Raw genomic sequence first — 26,614 nt, 5'->3', positions numbered from 1 at the left:
AGTTGTTGGTGGGAATGTGGAGTAAAAAGAACAGTCTTACATTGTTGATGAGAATGCAAACTAGTGTAGTCACTGTGGAAAGCAGTATAAAGCTTCATTAAAAATTTAAAAATAGACCTACCTAGGTAAGAGCTAGCAATCTATTTGCCATCACTTGCCCAAAGAATATAAAAAATGCTAATTCAAAGGGATATATACACCCCTATTCATATATCAGTATTATTTATAATAGCCAAATTATGGAAACAGCCTGTATATCCAGTGGTGGATGAATGGAATATTATTCAGCCATAAAAAAGAATGAAATCTTGTCATTTGCAATGACGTGGATGGAGCTAGAAAGCATAACACTAAGTTAAATAAGTCTGGGAGAGACAAATACCATATGATTTCACTCATACGTGGAATTTAAGAAACAAACAAAAAAATGAGCAAAGAGAAAAAAAAGAGAGAAATCAGGAAGCAGACTCTTAATTATAGAAAAGTTATGGTTCCCAGAAGGGAGTGAGGGGAATGGTTGAAATAGGTGGTGGGAATCAAGGAGAGCACTTGTCGCAATGAGCACTGGGTGATGTATTAAATTGTTGAATCACTGTATTGTACACCTGAAACTAATATAACACTGTATGCCAGCTAACTAGAATTAAAGATAATAAAAAAAGATAATTGTTTGTAAACCTATGTGTAGAAGCATATGGGAATAGCCTTATGCTTAACTCACTGAAACTACAGTGTGTATAAACTGTCTTTCAAGAAACATCTTTCATTGGTTACAGGGGTTTATAAACATATGTGTGGAGGCTTATGGGGGTAGACTTGTGCTAACTCACTGAAACTATACTGTGTATAAAGTGTCTTTCATGCAACATCTTTAAGTTATAAGTGACTACAAAATTATATGTAGAAGCATATGAAAATAACTCTATGCTTAATTCATGAAACATGGAAATTACACTGTATATTAACATATTTACTGCAGGACCACTCACAACCTTTATATGCTAAAATGCAGTGTGGCTCTCTAAGGCAGAGACTATAGTATATGTCTCCAAAATTGCATGGTTCTATCTACTATTAAGCCAGACTTGGTCACTTTTCAATCCTAATTAGACTAATTGTATAAATCTATTTTTAAAAAGTACTAGGTTTTCAAAGAGGCTTACAGACCTCAAAATCTTTCATGAGTGGAAATCACCATTCACTATCACTTTCAAAACTATCACTTTCACTTTTACTATAACTTATCAAGATAAAGATAGGCTTGTATCTCTACTTGTTAATAGCAATCTAGAAAGCTAAAATAGTTTCCCATTATTCATGCCCAGGACATTACTAACCTATATTTAATGAGCTAAAGATAATACTAGGATGGGATTATTTCTTGAAGGTATTCTCAGAGCATTGTTTTCTTTAAAGTAATACAATTGAATGAGTTTTTCTTCTCTGAAATATCTACAAGATAATCAAATAGATCTCAATTATTTTATTATAACCTGCAGCCAAATGTCCTTGCTTTCCAATCACATGATGAACTATAGGAAATGCAAAAGAACGGAGTTGGTAATTCAGAACATAGGAAACATCTGAGAAGACCAAATTTGTTGATAGGTGAGTTTATGATTTGAGAAGGTATAGTTTTGTCTAGTCTAAAACTGAAAGTGTCCTTCTTCATGCATTAACAGCAATAAGAAATGGTTGAACAATGGAATTTAAATGTGGGGTACACAGTTAAAATGGTCACAAAGGGCCTCCTTAAATTTTATTAATAAAACCATAAATAACATCTTTCCTTTTATGCCCTCATTTTAGTGCAGGAGAATATTTTGTAGCAAACAGGTTTCATTGATGTTTCACTGACATTGACTTCATAGAGGATGGAGAGAATAATGGACTAAAACTGGAAACTAATAGTAAATGTTTAAAATCTAGAAAAAACAGTGGTCATGATATGACCTTGTATACAGAAGCTACTGTCTAAGAAAGCCATTAGTTATGTTAGAATTTGTTGTCACAGAAAAGTTTTACATTAGCCACTGAAAGAACTGTACGGTAGGATGGTATTTCACTGAAAATATGGAATCATTACTAATAATTAATATTTATTGAATGTCTACAAAATCTATGGCCTTAGACCCCAAATCACAGGAGAACAAACTCACTCTGGCCAACTTTATACTTAGTAGAAATATTCAGTTCACAGTCTTTGAATTAATTACAATCCTCTCTGGAGTTTAAAGAAGGATCTAGATAAATTAGATTTCTTCCCAGTTCTGACTCTACAATTCTTTTTTCTATGATTGGTGGTGTTAGCCTCTGGTGTACTATTTTCATTCCAAGTGAATAAGTTCTTTCTAATAAAATTCCCCTTGCTTGTAGGGCTATTCTTCAAGCATTCTGGTTCTACAGGATGGTCTTAAGGAGGTTGTTTAGCAGAAGCCATTTTTCTCCCTGAGTGTTGACTGGTAGGACCTCAAGAATTATGTAGTCTTAGGAGCACATTAGAAACAGGATATGTTACAGAAAATTCTGTTCTACAACAACGGAAACAGTGCCCTTGTAGAATCGTAGTTTAATAGGAACATCTCGTCTTTCTCCTTCCATCCACTCACTTGAGAAGTGGGGTTTCCCAGTTCTGGTTCCATTAAATGTATCCCATCTGATTTTCCTCAAATATCACAATGCAAACCTTATAGACCATGGATTGTTGTCTGAGGTTCAGGCATGAAAAAATAAAAATGCTCAGTGACAAGCGTTTTCGAGTTGTTTGAATCTGGCAAACTGGCACCATCCTAATGATTTCAGAAAACTTACTTTTATTGCTTCACTTTGGGAAATTAGTGAGAACCTAGTTTTAGGAGAAGGAGAAGGAGAGGGAGAGGGGCTGGATCATTTCAGGGACTGATTTCAGTAAAGTTTTCAATTGTGTTTTGGTTCAGAAAGAAGTTCAATTCTGTCATGAAAACAACACAATCTGTTCCCTAATAACATGCCTGAGAAAGGCAGGACTCTAAATTGCAACCACTTTGCAACAAGTAGACAGATTCAATTAAAAATAAGGAAAGAAGCCTTATAGCTCTCTAGTCTTAGGGGAATATCAACTCAGGAGACAAGAACTGTTGTTTAAAATGCATTTTTAAAACCTTAGTACACTGTGAGTTCTGAACAAGTATTACCTAAAGCAACTATTGCAGTAAGTAAGTGACCTAAGAAAACCACATTGGTACATAATCATTTGTGGTTCATTGGAAAGAACAGCCAATGGAAGATTACTGTGAATCTTCAGTTTTATAAGTCCTATTTAACTGCAAAGGAGCAAGCACCTTAAGGATTTCTTTAGATACAGAGTAAACTAGATTTTTTTTCAAAAGATTTTAAATTCCAGTAATTTTGGAACTATTTCCCAATAGTTATGGAAAGGGTGAATAAATATTAAATAAAGTAATCTCTGCATTCTCTAATCATGCACTGTAACCAAGCTTTCTGAACAAGGTAGAAATCCAGAGCAGTGGGTGAAGAAAATGGTAAGTTTTCAGCACATAGTCAGTTCATTATACTTAGAAGATACTCAATAATAAAGTTAAAAAATTTTTTTAAAACAATTAAAAAATAACAATGGTATTATATAGGCTTAATGAAATATACAAAAGTATTAAAAGAAACTTAATAATTTATAATACAATCATCAGCAAAAAGACATATTTATTTCCTTCTATTGCAGAGTATTATGCACCTTTTCATAATTGATATACTGCACATAAAACTGTGCAGCCTTGTTATAATCTTATAAGATTTTTATCTACTTCTTTAAAAATTATAAGAGTCATTTTTTATACGCATCATTTTAATAGCTGCATGGTATTCCATGATAAGGGTATGCTACAATTTACTTAAATGTTTCCTCTATAAAATAAGCATTTATGTTGGGTGTAAATAGTTTTATTTGTGTATAAACCATTAAAAAAATAGTTATCCCCCTAGGATTTTATTCTTAGAAACTGAATTATTGGAACAAAGGATATAAACAAGAGAGTTCTTTATTCAGTTCTCTTTATTTATAAAGAATATTTATTGATGAAAGAACTCTAAGTCATATCTAATTCATGGAAGTTCAGCAACTGAATTATGATAGTGTCCTGGTTTTTCACCAGTGGGAGTCATTTTGTAAATAACTATTTCTCAAGAATTTTATATACAAGATGTTTTCTGGATTGTTTGATTACTGTTAATGTCTTTAAACCTTTATGAATAAAACATTTTTAATATTGTTAGAAACTAGCAAATTATTTCATATTGCTTTTGTGTTACCATGGTTTAATTTCATGCAATAAAATTTATCTGAAACCTGAAACACTTAATGTATTTCCAAACAGTGATCTTTTTACTGACTTATTAACCTAAATTTGTGTACATTATGACAAATTGGTTACATCAGTAGTAACAACTCTGCTCTGGCACATAGGGAGACAAAAACCCAAATGGTTAACTTTATAAAATACATTGCAGTAGTGAAAAAATCTGGGAATGGAGAAACACTCCAAGTAAAATAGAGACTGAAGCTCAGATCAGCATTTGCTTTCTCCTTGAAGAGCACATTTACAGAAGACTTTAATGCCAGTGAATATCTAATCATTCTTGTTTTTTTTTTCTTCAAGCTTTACTGTTTGCTTCCCCCCTCCCCCAAGATAATATTTAAATTCAAGTTAACATATAGTGTAGTATTGGTTTCAGGAGTAGAATTTAGTGATTCATCACTTACATATAACACGCCCAGTGCTCATCATAAGTGCCTTCCTTAATGTCCATCATCTATTTAGCCCAACCATCCCCACTTCCCCTATAGCAACCCTTAGTATATTCTCTGTAGTTAAGAGTCTCTTATGGTTTGCTTCCCTCTCTGTTTTTATCTTATTTTATTTTTCTTTCCCTTCCCCTATAACCATCTGTTTTCTTAAATTCCACATGAGTTAAATCATACGGTATTTGTCTTTCTCTGACTTATTTTGCTAAGCATAATACACTGTAGTTCCATCCACATTTTTGCAAATGTCAAGATTTCATTCTTTTTGATGGCTGAGTAATATTCCACTGTGTGTGTGTATACCACATATTCCATGTATATAGATGTATGTATAAATATAAATATTTATATATATATATAAACATATGAATAATATGGAACATAAATAAATAATTTGGCTCTTTCAACAATCAATAATTTGGCTAGGTTGATAGTGCTGCCATAAACATTGGGGTACACATGCCCCTTTGAATCAATATTTTTGTGTACTTTTGATAAATACCTTGTAGTGCAATTGCTAGGTATTAAGGTAGTTCAATTTTTGACTTCTTTTTTTAATTTTTTAAATGTTTTTCATTTTTGACAGAGAGATGGACAGAGTGTAAGTGGGGGAGGGGCAGAGAGAGAGGGGGCACAGAATCCAAAGCAGGCTCCAGGCTCCGAGCTGTCAGCACAGAGCCCGACACAGGGCTCGAACTCACAAACAGTGAGATCATGACCTGAGCGAAAGTCAGATGCTTAACTGACTGAGCCACCCAGGCACCCCAATTTTTGACTTCTTGAGAAACCTCCATACCGTTTTCCAGACTGGCTGCACCAGTTGTGCATTCCCACCAAGAGTGTAAGACGGTTCCCTATTCTCTGCATCCTCACCAACATGCATTGTTTCCTTAGTTGTTGATTGTAGCCATTCTGACAGGCATGAGGTAGTATCTCATTGTGGTTTTTACTTGTATTTCCCTGATGAAGAGTGATGTTGAGCATTTTTCATGTGTCTGTTAGCCACTTGTATGTCTTCTTTGGAAAAAGCATCTGTTCGTGCTTTCTGCCCATTTTTTAACTGGAGTATTTTTTTGGGGGGGGCTGTTTATTTTGGTAAGTTCTTTATAGATTTTGGATACTAATCCTTTATTAGGTATGTCAATTGCAAATATCTTCTCCCATTCCATAGGTTGCCTTTTAGTTTTGTTGATTGTTTTCTTCACTGTGCAGAAGCTTTTTATCTTAATGAAGTCCTAATACTTCATTTTTCTTTTGTTTTCCTTACTGTTTTAATAACATTACTAAATTATAGGAGAAAATGAACATTTTCAATGCAAAGATGTTAATTATTTTGAGATAATCCCACCCTTATATGTATTATTTTATTCTAGGTGTATAGAATTCTAAGGGAGTCTTCTATTATCAAGTGAATAATAATTAAAGCATTTCAACTTAATGACCTGGATATTTTGTTAATAAATACTGTTTTAAGCATGAATTACCTATAAATATGCTCAATTGCCTACTTCTGCATTTTGGGATTATGCTAATTTTTTTTCATAAATTCAGAAACTAAATATTAAAACCAAGTCTATTAGGAAGATGGAAGAATAAGACGCACCAGGAATTTGTCTCCCACCTAGACATTTATACTAGAATTATCTGTCTGATGTGACTATTTTTGAGCTCTGGAGTCTGTTGAAAGCTTGCAGCTTCCAGCAGAAGGAATAAAATTACCTCTGTCTGCAGATGATATGATCTTATATGTAGAAAACCTCAAAGATTCTACCAAAAGAAATGTTAAAATTAATAAATGAACTCAGCAAAGTAGCAGGATATAAAGTCAACACACAAAAGTCAGTTGCATTTCTATGAATAACCAGTGAACAATATAAGAAGGAAATTACAAAAACAATTGCATCCACAATAGCATCAAAAAGAAAAAAATGCTTTATAATTAAGTTAGCCAAAGAGGTAATAGACTTGTACAATGAAAACTACAAAGCACTGCTGAAAGAAATTAAAGAACATGTAAATAAATTCCAACATTCCTCATATTTGTAGATGGAAGACTTAATCTTGTTAAAATGTCAATACTGCAAAAATTGACCTACTCAATGCACTATCAAATTCCCAATACTATTTTTTGCATAAATAGTAAAATGTACCCTACAATTCACATGGAATATCCAAAAAGATCTTGGAAAAGAAGAACAAAACTGGAGTACTCACAGTTCCCAATTATAAAACTTACTACAAAGCTATAGTAACCAAAAAAAACATGGTACGGCCATAAAGATATATATCAATGGAATAGATACAAAATAGAGAGTACAAAAATAAACTTCCCATACACTGTCACGACTTTTTTTAATGTTTGTTTTTTATTTTTGAGAGAGAGACAGAGCACAAGTCGGGGAGGGGCAGACAAAGAGAGGGAGACACAGAATCCGAAGCAGGCTGCAGGCTCTGAGCTGTCAGCACAGAGCTGGACGTGGGGCTCGAACTCACAAACCACGAGATCATGACCTGAGCCGAAGTCGGACGCTCAACCAACTGAGCCACATAGGCGCCCCTGTCAAATGATTTTTGACAAGAATAACAAGAGTGCCAAAAGTGTGCTGTAGGGAAAGGACAATCTTTTTAATAAATGATACTCAGAAAACAGGATATCCACAGGCAAAAGAGTGAAGTTTGGTCCGTATCTAATATCATATACAAAAATGAACTCAAAATGAATCAAAGATCTAAATGTAAGACTTAAAACAATAAAACTCTTAGAAGAAAACATAGGACAAAAGCTTATCAACTTTGGATTTGGCAATGATTTCTTGGACATGATAACAAAGGCACAGGTAATAAAAGAAAGAATAAATTGACTTCATGAAAATTTAAAAAATTGGAGCATGAAAAGACACTATCCACAGAGTAAGAAGGCAGCGCACAGAATGCAAAAACTATTTGCAAACAGTATATTTATAAAGGATTAATAACCAGAACTTATAGAGACCTTTTGAAACTTAACAACAAAAAAAAAAACAATATAAAAATGGAAGGATTTAAATAGACATTTCTCCAAAGAAGATATATGAATGGCCCAAAAAACCAAAACAAAACAAACTGCAAATGTGCTTGACATTTAGGATGACTCCTATAAAACACACACACACACACACACACACACACACACACACACACACACACACACAAATAAAAAAACAGAAAACAATGAGTACTAGAAAGATGTAAAGAAACTGGAATTCTTGTGCACTGTTAGTGGGTGGGACTGTGAAATGGTACAGTCATCATGGAAAATAGTATGGTAGTTCTATAAAAATTTAAAAATAGAATTCCCACATGATTCAGCAATTTTACTTCTAGGTATATACCAAAAGGAAATGAAAGTAGGGTCTCCAAGAGTCATTTATACACTTATGTTCATAGCAGGATTATTTACAATAGCTAAAACAGGGAAGCAACCCAAGGGTCCACAGACAGATGACCAGATAAGCAAAATGTGGCCTATATATATAATGGAAAATTATCCAGCCTTAAAAAAGGAAATTCTGCAATATGCTACAACGTAAATAAATCTTGTGAATGCTATGCTGAGTTATAAGCCAATCATAAAAAGATGAACACTTTATGATTCCACTTATTTGAGGTAGTTACAGTAGTCAAACAAAATCATTAAAACAAAGTATATTGGTGGTTGCCAGACGCTAGGGGGAGGGGAGAATGGGGAATTGTTTAATGGATACAGAGTTTCAGTTTTACAAGATGAAAATTTATGGGGATGGGTGGTGGTGATGGTTGCATAACACTGTGAATGCCAGTGAACTGTAGGCTTAAAAATTCCTAAGACAGTATATGTAATGCTGTATTTTTCCACATAAATACACAGAGTTCTACTCACTACTTCTATATCCTACTACTTTTAATTAATTTCTACTACTTCACTACTTTCAACTACTGTATGAAACTTTCAATTGCTTTCTAAGATTTACAAGTACTGGATTTTCTTTGATCTGAATGATAGATAAAAACACATTACACCAAAATGTTCGTTTCCACTACTGTTAAAATACACTGCAGGGACCTATGAAAACACTGTCTACTAAATAAATATATGTTGATGTTTCATGTGTAATTGCTTCCATGGGGACACTAAATATGTTCCATAGATTGTAAGGCAATCATAAGTCAGAAGAGACATCGAGTGTCTAAATAATGTAAATGCTTGTCTTGAGTCATGGGGGAAAACTCTAGAACCATTTTTCTTACCATTATTTCAGCAGCCACTGCTTTTGTTGGTCTGAGAGGCAAATAATTGGAGCTACCTACGTATGTCTGGTTATTTCAGAATCCCTGTGCCCCTGTCCAGGTGAAACCACTATGTATCTCAGCTCATATTTATGGGTTCTTGTAATAGTGGAATTCCAATGACCTTGGGAAATATGACAGTCCCAGGGAAATACTTCTATCCTTAAAATTAATTCACTTTTGGTTATCTTGGTTTTAGTTTTGGTATGTATATGCAAAAGCATTTCTCTCATATAGCTAAGGATTTTGACTAAACTCTTATCCACAGCTCGAGAAATATAGTTAAATTGAGAAAAAGTAGATTCTAGTATGAGAAGCTTAAAGCTAGAAAACTCTTTACCAAAAAAAGGTAAATTGCATGTAAAAAGGCAATGAAATGTAATCAACATTTTAAGCTCATAATTTTTATAGACATTTACAAAGGTGAATAGTTACGTCTGATGCAGAAGAAAAAATGAGAAAAAGTGGTGAAGCAAACTGGATTATTTTTCCTCAACTTGGTCAATAAAACTGAAATATAAAGTGATATTAGATCACAAACTAGATTTTTCTTCGAAATTATCTCATCTAAATCTTTGCGAGTCATATAGTGTCTTTGTATCTCAGTTATATCATCTGTAAAATATGGAAGAAACCAGAGAATATGCTAACTTTATTTTCCACTTTAATGCTAAGATTTCGTATGATAATATGTTTATGTTCTACCTTATTCCTGAAAGATTTGCTGTGCCACGTGAAGGTAAAAGCAAAGTCACATTTTTAAGTAAGGGTTGATGAAGGCAAAGGTAGAGGAAATAAGACAAAATCAAACATAAAGTCAGGACATAGTACTTACATTTTCTCTGTGTACCTGCATAATTTTTAACCTCAACACAGTTACCAATTGACAATCATCGCATGTGACAATAACTAATCATTGTGATTACAGAGTCATTTAAGAAATAATCTTGGGGAATAATTTTAATGTTACTGTTGACTCTTAGCATTTATTATGGCTTCTTATATGTTTGATTTATTGCTATAATAGATTGCATTAAAGTCCTCAATTCTTCAGCCCTCCCTATAAAGCTGACCTTTGACTTCTAACTTTGCAGCACCTCCCAGTGAAGCATAGAGTGTATTTCTCTGCCCCTGAGGCTAGGCTCAATCATATGAATTGCTTTGGCCAAGATAATGTTAGTAGGCATGATGTTATTAGAAAATGTACTTTCACAGAAAATAATTATGCAATTATACTCACTCCAGTGTTTCTGTGATGGCTAAGAGATGCACATGCGTGGATTAGCCCAGTAGGCTCGGGGAGAGAATAAGGGATATATGAACCAGAACTGTCCAGTTGTACACGGCCTAGATAAAACAACCTCATACTGAATGCTGCAGATGTGTGAGAAATCAATTTTTATTGATATATATCGCTGAGATTTCCAGTGCTTTGTTATGCAGTATCAGCATTCCAATATACCCAAGAGAACATTGTTATCTTTCATAGCTAATGGTGCTCTGTGGCTCAGACTCCTAGAGAGGTGAGTCAGTCATGTCTATCTTCAAATAACAGCTAAACTTGGAAACTGTACAGTGCCAAGAATGAAATAAATCTGCTTCCCAGAACTCTTGTTCTACACTGGAACTGAATACATTGAGTTTTTAGAGGCCCAAGCCAACACACAAGCCATTTTTTGAATGAGCTTAATTGTGACAGAATATAGGCATGAGAACACTTCTTTATCACCTACTGCTTTTATTTCTATTACTCTTGCTGGGATTTATGTTCTATTGGGATTCGGTCCTATCACCAAAGTCGGCCATGAATGTTTAATTCTTAAACATTAATGCTTTCGGTCATGAAATAGTTGAACATATAGACTTTTGGACCTCCTTAAAGTCATGGAAAGTAAGCCAACAAAAGCTAAGCACCTGCCTCTGATAGAATAGCTTTGGAGAAAAGCATCCAGAAAGAAGCTGGTCTTTCCTGAATCACAACAACAATGTGGCTGATCATGAGCCATAACACCATTTTACTCCTTTCCGAAATGATATGAGCTGGTGATCTAATCCAGCAGAACTGGAGTCCAGAAGTAACAAATATCACCTTTTTTGGTACCAGCTACATTTCTTCCACCCAGAAGCTGAGAGAATGCTACCATGGGACCAGTGGTGAGGGGGTATGTGGCTAACAAATGTGATTGGATTATTAAATAGTTCACCACCTAAGTCATGACTCATTGATAATTTTGTTCTTTGACAGTGTGGGGGGGAAATCGTATTTTTTAGGATTTTTTTTTAATCAAGAGCTTTACTATGTGAAAATTTAACACTTTAAAATGATCTGTGCTCCCTATAATGCTGTTAATCAGGGTTTATGAAAGTATCTCATGGTAAATTATAATTTAAATTTGAGGCATTTTCAAATTTGGCAAAATATTTGGTTAACATTTAGTTGAGGTAAGGAAGTATTATGACATTTGGCCTCAGACAGGCTGCAATTCAAATCCAGATCTAAAATTTTCTGTGCTGACTGCTTGGGTCAATTAGTTAACCTAATAAATCATTAGTTTTATCAGTTGTAAAATGTTTTCTGATACCACCTATCTCACAAGGCTATAAAATATATAAAGATATAAAAAGAGGGGTGCCTGGGTGGCTTGGTGGGTTAAGTGTCCAACTCTTGATCTCAGCTCAGGTCATGATCTTACAGTTTGTGGGTTCGAGCCCTGCCTTAGGCTCCACACTAACAGCAGAGTCTGCTTGGGATTCTCTCTCTCCCTCTCCTACTCTGCTCCTCCCCCACTCATGCTCACAAATCTTTTCTCTCTCAGAATAAACTTATAACAAAAAATAAAGATATAAAAAGAGCTTAGCATTGTGTATGACACTATTTCTAGAATTATCTTAAGTTAAAATACTTAGTCTTCTAGATTTAATAATTTACAGTTTACTTAAAGTCTAAGGTGGACTTTAAAAGACTTCAAAACATGAGAATTTTGCTTGATGTTTTCTACCATTAGATTCAAAGACTGTAATGGTTTCCTGTCAAAATGAAAATCATATGAATTAAGAAAATTTGGGATAGTTAGAATAAATGACAGAATAACTGAAAAAAATGTTCTAATTACAGTATGTTAAACAATAAACTGAGGTATATCAAAGGTATTGAGTCTGTGCAAATGTCTATACCATAAGGTCAGTATCAAACAGGAAGTAGGAGCACTCTACCCACAGGACATAGAGGAAAGACTTTTTTAAAAAGGAAGAAACAAAGCAAGGAAATTATTTGATTGGCTTAAGTGGCTCCCTTGTTTGGGAAAAGGTAAATGGCCTTGACTGCATGTCCTTAGGTTTCAATTTGTTTTTTTAACCTTGAGGTATTACAGGCTTAGATTTTGATTGGCTTACATAGGTTGTCAAGGCATTAGAACCACCTCAGTCTAACAGCCTCCTTGGTTAATTAATTTAACGAGTATATCCGTTTCCCATACCTTTAAAAGACCTGTTTTTCTTCTGTGGCATTAATTCATTTCCATCATATTCGTTTTCTATTGAGTGTATTCATTTTTTCCTTAGATTCCTCATTAACTTGATTTTTGGCCAGGAAAACAAGTTCATTGGCAGATTCCATTATCCTCCAACACCTTAAGCTAATATTAATGAAGATGTCTGTTTTTTGGAAAAATATTTAGTTTGATAACCAATTTATTCTAGTTAATCAACATTCATACGGGGAAGATGTACCCGTGCTAATCACGAAGAACGATACCATCATTATTTGTTCTAGTAGCTACAAGATAATTAATATCTAGTGATAGACACATTCAAAATTTCATTAATTATATTATTAAAACTTTTAATTAGGCTCCAATATACTTCTCCCATTTACAAAACAAACTGAAAGGATTCCCCAGCTATCTCTTGCTGCTATTTACGTCCCAGAAAGATTTATCAAATGTTATGAAAGCTATGAATTGGAATTAACTTGAGCTTTGTTTTCTTAGCTTCTTTCCACCTTCCTACTCCACCAATAAAATCTTAATAACGAAATAATTGCATGCATTATTTACAGTTGCCTCTCTTTCATTTTCTGTTCTCATATTGAGACTTGTATGCTACCCAATGAATTAAAAACACAGAACTATCATCTTCCTCCTGATCTCTTTAAGAAAAAAAAAGATTTTCTTTTTATACTGTAATAATCAAGAGCAAATTACTGTGGCACTGCTGCCTGTTTCACTTGGGAAAGAAAACAGAAATATTCTCTGCTAGTTAGATTTACATGGCTTCCTTTGGAAGGAAGAGAATAATTTCTTTTTAAATAAAGTGAGCATTAGTCTAGGAGGTTATAGTGGCAGCCAGGCACACAGAAGGCTTCTTTTGTTTACATTTATTTGATACACAATAGCAATGAGACATGAAGGTGGAGGGTCCTAGATTCTACCTTCCCCTTAATGCACTTTGAGGCTTTGGCCACAAAATGACAGGTTGACCAGAATTAAAAAAAAAAAAAAAAAAAAAAAAAGAAAGAAAGAAAGAAAGAAAGAAAGAAAGAAAGAAAGAAAGAAAGAAACAGTCATTAATCCAGAGAGAGAGAGAGATTCTGATTCTGATTCTTGGTTTAGGCTCAGGTCATGATATCGCAATGTGTGAGTTCGAACCCTGTGCTGGGCTCTGTACAACTTTTTTTGTAAAGTTCAAATAGAGAAATAATGATGTAGTGGAAAGAACACTAGCTCTAAAGACCTATTACAGCCATCAACCCATGACTCTATCCATTCAGATATTGGGACAATGAATATTTCTGGCTTTAAAGTCCTCATTTATAAAATGGAGGTGTTCAAGATGATGCCTGAATCTAAAGTTCTCAATTTTTACAATCACAAAGAGATAAGTTCTTGCTGAATCCTTTAACTCGTGGTGGAGAAGGTGTCTGCTTTGAAGAAATGAATACAATCCCGTTCTCAAGAAAGGTCTCACCTTTTATCTTCCTTCTCAGCTTTCCTTCTTGATTTGTAATAGGACATGGTTTGTGAGGCAGATGAAACATTAAAGTGATTAAGAAATCAGATGCTGTGGTCAAACTGCCTGATTTCATATTCAAGCTTTGTCACACATTGCTATGGACTTTAGATGAGATACTTAGCTGTTTGGTTAATTAGCTTTAGAACAAAAATAGGGATAATCATAGGGCATGCCTTCCAGGATCTCTCAGGGTTCTGCCAATACATGTAAAGAGCTGATTACAGCATGTGGCACATAGTAAGTGTTCCACATATGCTCATGTTATTTTAAGGTTAACCTCAGCACAAGGACTGACGTGGAATCCTCTTGTAGGAGAAAGTCCTTCCTAATCACCCAAATAAAACTTGGGTAACCATCCCTAATCTAGCAAAGTACTTAAGCTAAGCCATCCATTGTTATAAAAACAAAAGTGAATTTTCCTTTCTCTCCATCTATGAGGACTTTCCCCCAGTACAGGCTGAAATGTACAACATACCACTGAATTGATTTATCTGTCACTTATCTCTCTACCTTCACCTATGCTAGAGAAAAATTCTGGACCATGGAGTTTATTGGGCTTTGGTTTCGCTCTGTTTTTACAAATATTTTCTGAAAAATATCTATTAAAACACTGTTTTTCTGGGGAGTGTGGGTGGCTCAGTTGGTTAAGCATCTGATTCTTGGTTTAGGCTCAGGTCATGATATCGCAATGTGTGAGTTCAAACCCTGTGCTGGGCTCTGTACTGGCAGCGCAGAGCCTGCTTGGGATTCTCTCTCTCTCTCTCTCTCTCTCTCTCTCTCTCTCTCTCTCTCTCTCTGTGTGTGTGTGTGTGTGTGTGTGTGTGTGTGTGCAGGTGTCCCTCCCCCACTCATGCTGTCTCTGTCTCTCTCAAAATAAATAAACTAAAAAACAAAACAAAACAAAACAAAACAAAAACCCTCTGCTCCTTTGAGCATATTTAAGGATGCACAATATCATGTGTCATCAGGGAATTCAAATTAAAATAACAGTGAGCTACCACAGTGTATAAGAATAACTCAAATCCAAAAAACTGAAGAGGTATGGAGCAATAGGAACTATCTTTCATTGCTGGTGGGAATTCAAAATGCTAGTGGGCATTGGTAGCACAGTGGCAAGCATAGTTGCCTTTCAAAACCGAACGCCCTTCTGGAAGACAGCTTGGCAGTTTCTTACAACCTAAACATAGTCTTACCATACAACCCAGTAATTGTGCTCCTCAGTGTTTACTCAGTTCAGCTGAAAATTTACGTCCACACAAAAACCTGCTTGTAAAGGTTTACAAATAGCTATATTCACGATCACAAAAACCGGAAGCAACCAATGTATCTTTAACAGATGAATAAGCAAATTGTGATACATCCATGCAATGGAATATTATTCAGTGATAAAAACAAATGAGCTATCAAGCCACAAAAAGACATGGAGGAAACACAAATGCTTATTTCTAAGTCAACAAGAAGGCTACATAGTATTTGATTCCAATTATATGACATTCTAGAAAAAGCAAAACAATAAAGACAATAAAATGATTCATGGTTGCCAGGGATTGGGGGGAAGGATAGGCATGAATAGATGAAGCACAGGAGATTTTTAGGTCAGTAAAACTATTCTGTATGGTACTGTGATGGTGGACACATGACATTGTGAATTTGTCAAACCCACAGAACTTTACAGTTTACAGCACAAAGTAAACCATTAATGTAGGCAGATTTAAAGAAATCATGTAAGAGGTCAGTCAGTCCTGACAAGAGAATCTGACTGTATTACCAACGTCTGAAACAACCTCACTGAAGGGGGCTGGGGAAGGAGTTACCCACCTAAGTAACTCTATAAATGAATGAAATTTGTAAGACCAAAGGCAAAAGGAACTGCCCAAAAGCACTGCATTCTAGTTGATAAAATTATATCCTAGGGGCATCAATTAACAATGCTAGAACTACTATAAATGGATACTGAACTGAAAAATTAGGTAAATGAATGGTGGATGGTAGGAGCTAGGTTTCTCACTTGTTGGAGTAGGAAGAGTAGGAATTTATAGATAAGCAAAAGGGGGATGCAGTAACCTATGCAATAACAAATTACAGTTGGAGACACCAGTATCAATTCAAGTTTAGTTTTATACAGATGCATATGGTTACACACAGGAATATTTATGGATATGTGTATCTAATGAGGGAAAATAGGTATGTGATATGTGGAAATCCTCTGTACTATCTTCTCAACTTTCTGTGAATCTAAGATTGTCCTAAAAAATAAGACTATAATTTAAAAAAATTCTGCTTTTTATAATGCCTCCATATTTTTCCCCATGTTACTCCCCTTCTCTTTTTCCTCCTCCCCCTTCTATCTTATACCTATAGGAAAACATATATGGGTTTAGATCAATAAAATCAACATCAGACACATATACTTTACTTATTGGCTTATTGTTTGTAACTTCTATCAGAAAAAAGAATTTGCTTATTTTGTTCATACTGATTCCCCAGGGCCTTGAAGATTGTCAGATAAAGAATGGATATTTTTTTTTATTATTCCCAAATATTACACAACAAATATTGGGGAGCCTGGGTGGCTCAGTCAGTTAAGTGTCTGACTTCTGCTCAGGTCGCGATCTCATGGTTTGTGGGTTAGAGCCCTGCATCGGGCTCTGTGCTGACAGCTCAGAGCCTGGAGTCTGCGTCTTGCTATCTCTCTCTCTCTCTCTCTCTCTCTCTCTCTCTCTCTCCCTGTCTCTCAAAAATAAACACAAAAAAACCCCCACAACAAATGTTTAGTGGATATTAGAGTAAAAAATATCATTGTTTACCTGAAATTCAAAATTTTCTTTTGAGAGAATTAGAGAGAGGGTGTAAATGAGTGGGGAGCAGAGAGGAGAGAAAGAATCCTTTTAGGGGTTGGATGGGGGGGAGAGACAGAAGCGGGGCTCACCCGTGGCTTGTGCTCACCCAAAGCAGGGATTGAGGTCATCCAATGTGGGAGTCAAACTCAAGAATTGTGAGATCATAACCTGAGCCAGTCAGATGCTTAACAACTGAGCCACCCAGAAGCCCTGAAATTCAAATTTAATTGAACATCCCGGATATTTGTTTTCTGCTTGATCGGTTGATTTGGATTTTGTTCAATCTGTTAATCCTACTTGTGACTTACACAACTTTGGAGACTGTCTTATCCCATATAGGCCTTTATAACAAAATAGCACAAACTAAGTAGCTTATAAGCAATGAAAATTTATTTCCCATAATCTGGAGGCTGGGAAGTCCAAGACCAAAGCGCCAGCATGGTTGTGTTTTGGTGAAAGCTGCCTCCCTGGTTCATAGCTTGCATCCTCTCTCTGTGTCCTTACCTGGTGGTAGGGGCTACAGTTCTCTCTGGACCCTCTTTTAAAAGGCATTAATCCCATTTATGAGGGCTCCACCCCCATGATTTAAGCACCTTCCAAAGACCCCCCCACTCCAAATATCATCATCTTTAAGGGTTCATATTTCATCATAAGAATGGGGGGGCATACACACTAGAGCATAGATCCAATTTATAAAGAATGCAAAATTACAAATTAAAATTTTGTTAATAGCCCAGGAATTGGCCCATGCAAATGAGGATCCCTAACCTTAAGCTTTATTAGCTTCACGGAATATCTGTTTGTCTGTAGGAAACCAGTAGCTTCTCCACTCCAGATGGAGGTTGTAGAATCCACATCACAGCAGCTTCACTACTCCTTTCTGGCACCATTGACAAAAATTTTAAGGAGTCTTAAAATGTCAATTTTAGAGTTCCTCTTTAGGAGCTTTTGTCTTGACACACTGTAAATTAAGTTCAGCTGTTCTCACCATGAGGTCTATTATCTCTTTGATGATCACTTAACTCCAGTACATTAATGGAAACTATGCCACATCATCAGGAGGACAGACCTCCTTAAAAGTCAATTAGTTTTATAAAATAGATGCCATCTAGAAGTCAGAGCCAAACTGTGATCTCATTGGTATATACCAAGTATTCAAATACTGGGGACTACTAACAGAGAGTTTGTACTAGGGAATTTCAAAAGATGCCCTATGTGAAGGGTTACAGAAGCAAATATTAACTTTGCCAGAGGATCACTGTCAAAGGTAAAATCTCAGTCTTCTGGAGACAACAGCCCACACATCCTCCAGAGAGAGGTAATGGCAGTAGAGGATGGGAAGCAGGATTCAGACGGAGGAAAACCCTGGGGGATAAACAAGATGCTCCCCAGGCCTAGTGTCTAAAGGACCTGTCATTTCCATAGTGACTGGAGGTGGGGAGGGTCTCCAGGGTCTCCTGGATTTAAGCCCTCCTCTTTGGGCTGTACTAAATTTCTCTAGTATTAAATCTTGCTTCCCTGGCTACCACACAGTTCACAGCTGAAAGACTTGTCCAGTAACCATATTCTACATGTTTAACGTGGTGTGAGTATAGATTACCAAATTACTTGAAGAACAATGAAGGGTTGTGCGTACATAAGTGTGTGTCTTTAAGAACTGATTAAAACCTGGGAGCCTATGTGAGCTCAAGAGAAAGGAAAGGCAGAGATAAGTATATCCCCATTTCAGGTATGAAAACATCCCCATGGGCCTGTACATCAAGCCCACTACCCAAGTGACTACTTATCTGAAATTCAGTGTTCATGTTACAGAGTAAAAATTGCTATTTCCTTCCAAGGAACTCTCGCCCTTCTGTCTCCCTTCTTTCCCCTCCCCATCCATTCTTACTTTTAAAATTAACTTTGAGGGGCGCCTGGGTGGTGCAGTCGGTTAAGCGTCCGACTTCAGCCAGGTCACGATCTCGCGGTCCGTGAGTTCGAGCCCCGCGTCGGGCTCTGGGCTGATGGCTCGGAGCCTGGAGCCAGTTTCCGATTCTGTGTCTCCCTCTCTCTCTGCCCCTCCCCCGTTCATGCTCTGTCTCTCTCTGTCCCAAAAATAAATAAAACGTGGAAAAAAAATAAAATTAAATTAACTTTGAGGTGATGATCTGAAGTCTCACTAAAAGCATAAATCAATCAGTTAAAAATGCTTTATCTTTATATGAAATGTCAGACTGGTTAATGAAAACAAAAAAATGGTAGTGGATTAGAAGTCAGTCCTATTCAGTTCCTCAAGATGTTTAAATCATCATATTGGAGATCATAAATCTCGACACATTTCTTTCTTCTTTTCATTCTTTGGTATTTGGCTTCTCTTCCTTCTATCCTCTTACTTGTTTTAAGTTTATTTATTTATGCTGAGAGTGTGTGAGCAGGGGAGGGACAGAGAGAGAGAGAGAGAGAGAGAATCCCAAGCAGGCTGCGCATTGTCAGTGCAGAGCCTGACGTGGAGGTCGAACTCACAAACTGTAAGATCATGACCCGAGCAGAAACCAAGAGTCATATGCTTAACCAGTTGAAGCACCCAGGAACTCCTCTATCCTCTCCTTATATCCTCTTTTAGCCTCTTCTTTCTTTAACTCTCCTATATCATCTTGTCTATATCTCCTTGTCTTTATTTCCAGTTTAACCAATTAGACTGGTAGTAGAAAAGATGAAGCTCCTCATCTTGAAAAATATTTTCATTTGTTGGAGCTTTCTCATTCTTAGCGTGTTGACTGGTTCATTCTCCTGAATTCCTACAAAAGATGTGTCAGGGTGACACTGAGAGCACCCATTTCTCAAATTTTGTGAAAATTAAAACAGGAATCTAGAGAGTTCAAATCAGATAAGGAAAACAAATGAGGGCTAAGCACAGTATCCATGGGGTCTTTTAAATTCTGCATCCACAGAATTATAAATATATGATTGCTGTGCCTTTAACTTGATCCAATCATGTGAGTTTCTATGCATCTAAAGTTAGAGATTGTGTAAGAGGCTCCACCAGCCTAGGGTAACATTCCATTGACCTATGAGCTTGGTGAGTTTTGCTTTTAAGTCATCAGCATGCAAAACTGTACTTTGCTTTTTCCCTGTTCCCCTAGCGTCATCTTTGCCAACTTCGCAAGTTTGATTACTTCCGCTCATCATAACAATCTTCGTCCATCCAGGCATCCTCATTTAAGACTATCCTCAAGGCGACCAGGCTAATTACTGTGCACTTTAAGCAGCTGAGTTAAAATTAACTGCAGCCAAATATTTACCAATGCCAACTAAACAGATTCTTGCTCATTTATCTCCTTCACATATTTTCTTCCTCCACCAATGAAAAACAGCACCGTGTAGTTGAAAACTAAAAATGTGTATGCACCTTGAAGCAGGGTGCCCTTGTTTTGAATGCTGCTTTCAGCAGTTATTAGCTAAATGGATTTCTGATAAATCACCTAATATCTATAACCTGCTACATAGCTCCTGCTAAATGTTTTAAAAGAGAAAAAGTGCCCAGCACTGAAGTGATGTTTTAAAACAGTGGCTATCATTCAATCTCTAATGACCCCTCCCTGTTGTCCCTTTCCTGCTAGTCTTCTTTAATTTTGATTTCTAGCATTCTTATTCCTTGTTGGGAAGGCATATTCCTTCCCAAACATTGGTTAAAGACAGCAAGAATGGAACATAGCTGTGCAGCAAACCCATCCAAAGAGTTCTTTGGCATCATCTTTGGGCTGTTAGGTTCTGTCTGTAACCAGGTGTTCCATTAGTTTCAATGCTGTACTTTTCACTATACTGTCTTCTAAGCCCTCTCACACATAGGCTCCCCTCTGGGAAGCCTGATCTGACAGGACTGAAGTTGAGGTAATAAAGTTTAATTATTATCAGTGATGATGATATTTAATAATTTTATTCTCACTGGGAAATTTCCGAGAGAAATCATCTTGCTTCATTACAATATGTGAATTATGAGACCAATAAAATCGTACATGAGAAATTTAAAAACTCTAGGATAAGTTTCCCCAATAAATGTTTATTGTATTTACGTAAGTCACAAGAGCCTTTTGTTTTGGTTAGAAAAAGATAGCAGATTCTAAATTTTCTTTGGCCCTATGATCACAAAATATAGTCAGTTCCCATGGGGAGTAAAGGGTACATTGGTGCATCCAAGCAGTCACAGAAACGGGATTCATTTTACCAGGAAGTGAACTAGAGGGAGGACAGACTTGTATATAAACTAGACTTAAATTTGGAAAACAGTCTTCAGTCTTTGGATTTTTTCCAGATTCAGTATCATTGATCTTTTTTCTCTCTTCATTACAGTGAATTTTAGCCATAGACATAGGGAGTTGACTGCTCCAATTTAACATGAAAATGAAAAAGATGCCAACTAAAAAGTATTTCACTGAATCATATTTTGGAAGAAGTTAATCTCATTTCTCAGTAACATTAATGCTCAGGTCTCCTTCAGGTGGTAAGATCCAACACTATTTTTCCAGTTCATTCTAGGATTCTTGTAACTGATAACACTAGCATGCTCTGGGAGTGATTCCAAGTGAATGTTTATATGGAGTGTGTGTGTATTATTTTAAACAACACATGTAAGGAGCAACATGTTATATTTTGACTTTTCCACATTTTATGTTATCACCCTTGGTTTTGGAACCACACTATGTTGTAGGATGGAGAAGCAAGAAAGCATGATGCCAGAATTTTAGTGATTAAATATGTGATGAAAATATTATCTTAGACCATTACAGCTCTAGGCAGATGATAGAAAAATATATTACACTTTCAGGTATCATCACATGATTCTTCTTTTTTTTTTTTTGTCTTACTCTTCAAACTAAGACAAGGAATGAGATGTCATTGACAAAATGACAAGGGGACAATAAATATTTTCTGATCTTGGGAAATCAAGCTCTGCCCTGCAATGTCATGCTTGGAAAGTGAAGTGTTCCTTCTCAAGTGGGAAAAAATAAAATATCTGGAAATCAAAGTCAAGTCACATCTCTAGATAGATGATGACCTTCACTTCCAGGAAGGTCTTTGTGTGGTTGTGAATTTGATGTTCTTTAAATGACACCTTGTAACTGTTGAGTGAGAGCCATTTTCACTTTCTCTTTGCACACAATTGGCTGCAGCTGGTTTGACAGAAGTAGCTGGTGGAGAATTTTCTCAAGACCTTCCTTGACAGTGTTGCAGTCGAAAATCTTCCCTTCTTAGGCATTTGGATCTTAGACTGACATGCTTAATTTTAATATTATTTTTCTTTGAGAAGAAGCTTTGAGAGGAATAATACTACAGTTAGAAATGAATATTTAATAAATTCCCACAAAATGGAGTAAGTGCATGGCCACTATTCTTTATTTACAATGTAATAAAATTAGAAATTATTATTAACAGACTTGGAAACGAATTGAAAATCAAAAAGAAAAAAAATTTAAATGTTATCACCTAGTAATTAAAAAATAAAAAGGAATCTCAAGCATCATCATCCCTTGGTTCAAATAAAAATGAAAACCATATGAGACTAATATGAATAAAATGATAATAGTTAAGACATTATAAATCAGAACATATGGGAAGAATAAACCAAGGACAAAAGAAAATTTGTGTCTTAAATGCGTGTATTAGCAAACTTGAAAGAATGCAAATAAACATTAGACTTCAAGCAGTACAGAATAGCAAAAAACTATAGAAAGGGGAAATATAGAAATCAATACACATAAAAACAGAAATAAAGCAGAAAAACAATTTTGAAAATTAACAAACCCCTTTAAGATCTGATTTACTGATGGGGATAAATAAACAAAAATTGTTTTAATGTTTGTTTATTTTTAAGAGAGAGACAGAGAGACAGAGTGTGAGCAGGGGAGGGTCAGAGAGAGAGAGAGAGAGAGACACAGAATCTGAGGCAGGCTCCAGGCTCTGAGCTGTCAGAGCCCCCAACATGGGGCTCGAACCCACGAACTGCAAGATCATGACCTGAGCCAAAGTCGGACGCTTGACTGACTGTGCCTCCCAGGCACCCCTCGAATTCTTAAGTAATAAAGGAAACAGGGGAAGAAAGCATAAATGTACAAAATAAGAAATGATAACATTGAAATTACAAAAACTTTACAAAAAAATTAAAAGACCACCAGGGCAATATTCTCAGCTTTATATGTAAATCTATTTCAGAATCTGGATAAAATATGATTACTGAGGAAATAGAAATTACCAAAGTTTACCCTATGTGAAACAGAAATTCCAGAGATGAAGCATTATCAAAGGAGAAATAGAAAAGAACTTTGGTCATAAGTCTTATGGAGTTATTTTTCAAACATCTTAAGAACAAATAACTTGAAATATATTTAGATTATTTCAGACTAAAAATGTAGGGAAAATGTACTTTCTACAAAAATGTAGCATAACAGTAATGTCAAAATTTTACAAAAATACTACGAACAAAAAGAAAACTGGAGATCAGTTTTACTAATTAACACATAGAAACCTTTGATAAGCATTAAGACATAGTTTTGACACACATTAAATAAATGACATGCCCTAAGTCAAGCTTGTTTCAGAAATGAAAGATACCTACTGCAATAATACACATATTAATATATAAATATGAAAATCTTTATCTCCATAACTACTGAAATAGTACCTGATAAAATTCAGTATTGTCTTGATTTTTAAAAATATTTTTGAATCTTGACTATATGATTATTTTCTTATATATACTCGTATGTAGTTTAGGATATGTAGTATATGATAACATATACATACTATGGATACATGCATGTATACTAATTATAAAACTATGAAAATATATTTATCATCTATCTAATCTATGTATCTATCTATCCACCTATCTATTGAAGATATGGATACACCAACCCATACATAGCAAGTATGATGTATAATAGGGGAGATACTAGAAACATTCCAGATTGAGTCAGAAAGCAGAGAGGACTTTTATACTATACTACTTCATATTATCCTGCAAGCACTTACTAACAAACTTAGAAACAGACAGCAATAAGAGAGTAAATGTAAAGAAAGGTGAAAAATATATTTTTCTGAAAAAAAATTTTTGATTGGAAACAGACAACTGCTAATCTAGGAAAATTATAAATAATTGGGTAAACACTGATATACACAAAGAAATTGTTTTCATATAGTCAAATGTTAGCAGGCAGAAGATACATGGAAATAAAAGATCACATTTTCCATAGCAACTTAGAAATGAAGAATTGGAGAAATTTTTAAAACCATGCAAGATCTTTAGGAATAAGACCAAAATTATATTGAAGGACAAAAGACAACATGATCAAATAAAAGATCATATTTTGATGGAAAAAAACTAAACAGAAAAACATGCCAATTATCTTTAATAAATTCATAAATTTAGCATATTTCTTCCAAAAATTACCAAGAGGATTTCAAACTTGTCCAAAGGATACTAAAGGTGATGTAGGAAAAAAACATGTAAAAACAGCCAAAAAAAAAATGCTTACAAAGAAGGGCAATGGGGATGAGATAGAGAATACCAATGCAAATTGTAAATTTTCAATGACTAAAATAATGTTATCTCAATGGAAGAGAAAAGCAAATCTAGAGGTACACCCAAATCAATATGGAAATAGAGTACAAAAATCAATTTCATAATAGAAGACGTCAATGTATTTTTAAAAAACAAATTATGGGGACAAATGATTTAATATAAAATTGAATTAACACTTCTAACCTTGCAGCAAAATAAATATTAGTAGGTTGCACATTTAAATCACAACAAAATAAACCATGATATTTAGGAATCAACTATAGGAAGATTACAGTTTCAGAAAATGGGAGTTTTTCTGTGGAGTATATATAATGCATAAGGAGTAAATAATACATTAATAGATAAGGCTACATAAAAGTAAAAAATGCAATTCTGCATGGCAAAAATGTAAAAATTAATATGCACGTGTAAATCATAGCACAGGAAAAGGACTTAGTTCTTTTATAAAGAGATACACAAATTCTAAAGAGAACTCAATGGAAATACAGCCAAATAGTATGAAAAAAATAGTTCATATAACACACAATTTTGTTCATAATAAAAGCAAAATAAAACCATATGGTATGTTAGTAAGCTGGCTACATCAAGAAATACATGAAACAGGGTTAGTAACATGTTAATGTTAGGATCTAGACAGTGGTTATATGGGTAGTCATTGTAAAATTATTTTAACTACTCTGTATGTTTAAAATTTTTCATAATAAAATGTTAGAATAAAATATGTGATAACGGCTTTTCAGCTATCAATTGGCAAAACAATGAAGAACTGATAACATAGTACTAGAGAGAGTCTGAAAGAATAGGCACTCACACATTGTTATGGAGAACTAGATAATTTCAACATTTAAAAGTTACATACTCTTGTGGCACCTGGATGGCTCAGTGGAGTGTATGACCATGATCTCGTGGTTTGTGAGTTCAAGCCCCACATTTGGCTCAGCGAGGTCAGCCTGTCAGCGCTGAGCGCAGTTTGGATCCTCTGTCTTCCTCTCTCTGCCCCTCCCCCTCTTATGCCCTCCCCAAAACAAATATTTTTTTAAAAAGTTACATACTCTTTAAAGTATTTCACTTTTAGTACCTATTCTATAGTTTAATAACTTAGCTGAGAAATTATGTATGTATAATGATGCCCACTGAGTCACCAGATATAATAAAAGCTGCTAGATATTTTGGTTATAGTTAATGGACAAATGCTTTAAAAATCTATGGTAAAACTGTAGATGGAATATTATGTAGCCATTGAGTATATTCTGCTTATGTGCTTATATGGACTAAAATTCAAATTATATACTCTTTAAGGCATACCAACATTGAATTAAAAAATATAAAAAGGAATACATTTATATAAAAATTATAAAATGAAACAAATTTGCACACAAAATTATATAAGACAATATCTCTACAACTTTAGAAGAATTTTAAAAATGGAAATGACAAAAGTACCTCTGAAGAAACCTGGATAAGAGAGCTATTGTCCCCATCTGCATTAGGTAAGTTCAGTCTGTGGATGTTACTCCTATAATTTTTAGTGAATTCTTAAATATACAAACTTTATGTTCCCCCAAATTATAGTGTTAGCCCATTCTATTGTTATCCAAGATTTTAGATAAAAACAAATTTCAAATCTACTATAATTTAGCTTAAACAACTAACTTATCATAAATCCTGACATGAAAATTGTTAATTCCTTTGAGGCTTAAAAAAGCATATTGGGGATATTTTTTTCATAGTATGACTGGGTAAGAAGCAACAGATCCTCATCCATTCAGGATAAAAAACTCTCAACAAAGTAGGTTTAGAGGAAACATACCCGAACACTAAGGCCATATATGAAAAACCCACAGCTAACATTAGACTCAATGGTGAAAAACAGAGCTTTTCCTCTAAGATCAGGAGAAAGACAAGGATGTCCACTCTCATCACTTGTATTCAACATAGTATTAGAAGTCCTAGACACAACAATCAGACAAAAATGTCACAAAATGAAAAACAAACCACAAAAACAAGCAAAAAAAGGAAGAAAAGTCATCCAAATTGGTAAGGAAAGAGGTAAAACTTTCATTATTTACAGATGATAGTATCCTCTATTTAAAAATCCCTAAA

General features: G+C 34.9%; 2 long non-coding RNA genes across 6 annotated transcripts in view; one reads left to right on the top strand and one right to left on the bottom strand.

Moving 5' to 3' along the window:
* LOC123386161 overlaps window positions 1-26,614 on the bottom strand; it is a 1,074,166-nt gene that overhangs the window by 604,827 nt on the left and 442,725 nt on the right. The window lies entirely within an intron of this gene.
* Window positions 1-26,614, top strand: part of LOC123386162 — a 66,423-nt gene that overhangs the window by 37,228 nt on the left and 2,581 nt on the right. Inside the window, exon 4 of the long non-coding RNA XR_006599872.1 lies at window positions 1,500-1,608. This is a non-coding gene — a long non-coding RNA (uncharacterized LOC123386162). The remainder of the gene's footprint in view (window positions 1-1,499; window positions 1,609-26,614) is intronic.

Source organism: Felis catus, chromosome B3, assembly GCF_018350175.1.
Source record: "Felis catus isolate Fca126 chromosome B3, F.catus_Fca126_mat1.0, whole genome shotgun sequence".
NCBI lineage: Eukaryota > Metazoa > Chordata > Mammalia > Carnivora > Felidae > Felis > Felis catus.
Note: the sequence above shows the minus strand (reverse complement) of the source record. Positions and strands in the feature narration are given on the sequence as shown.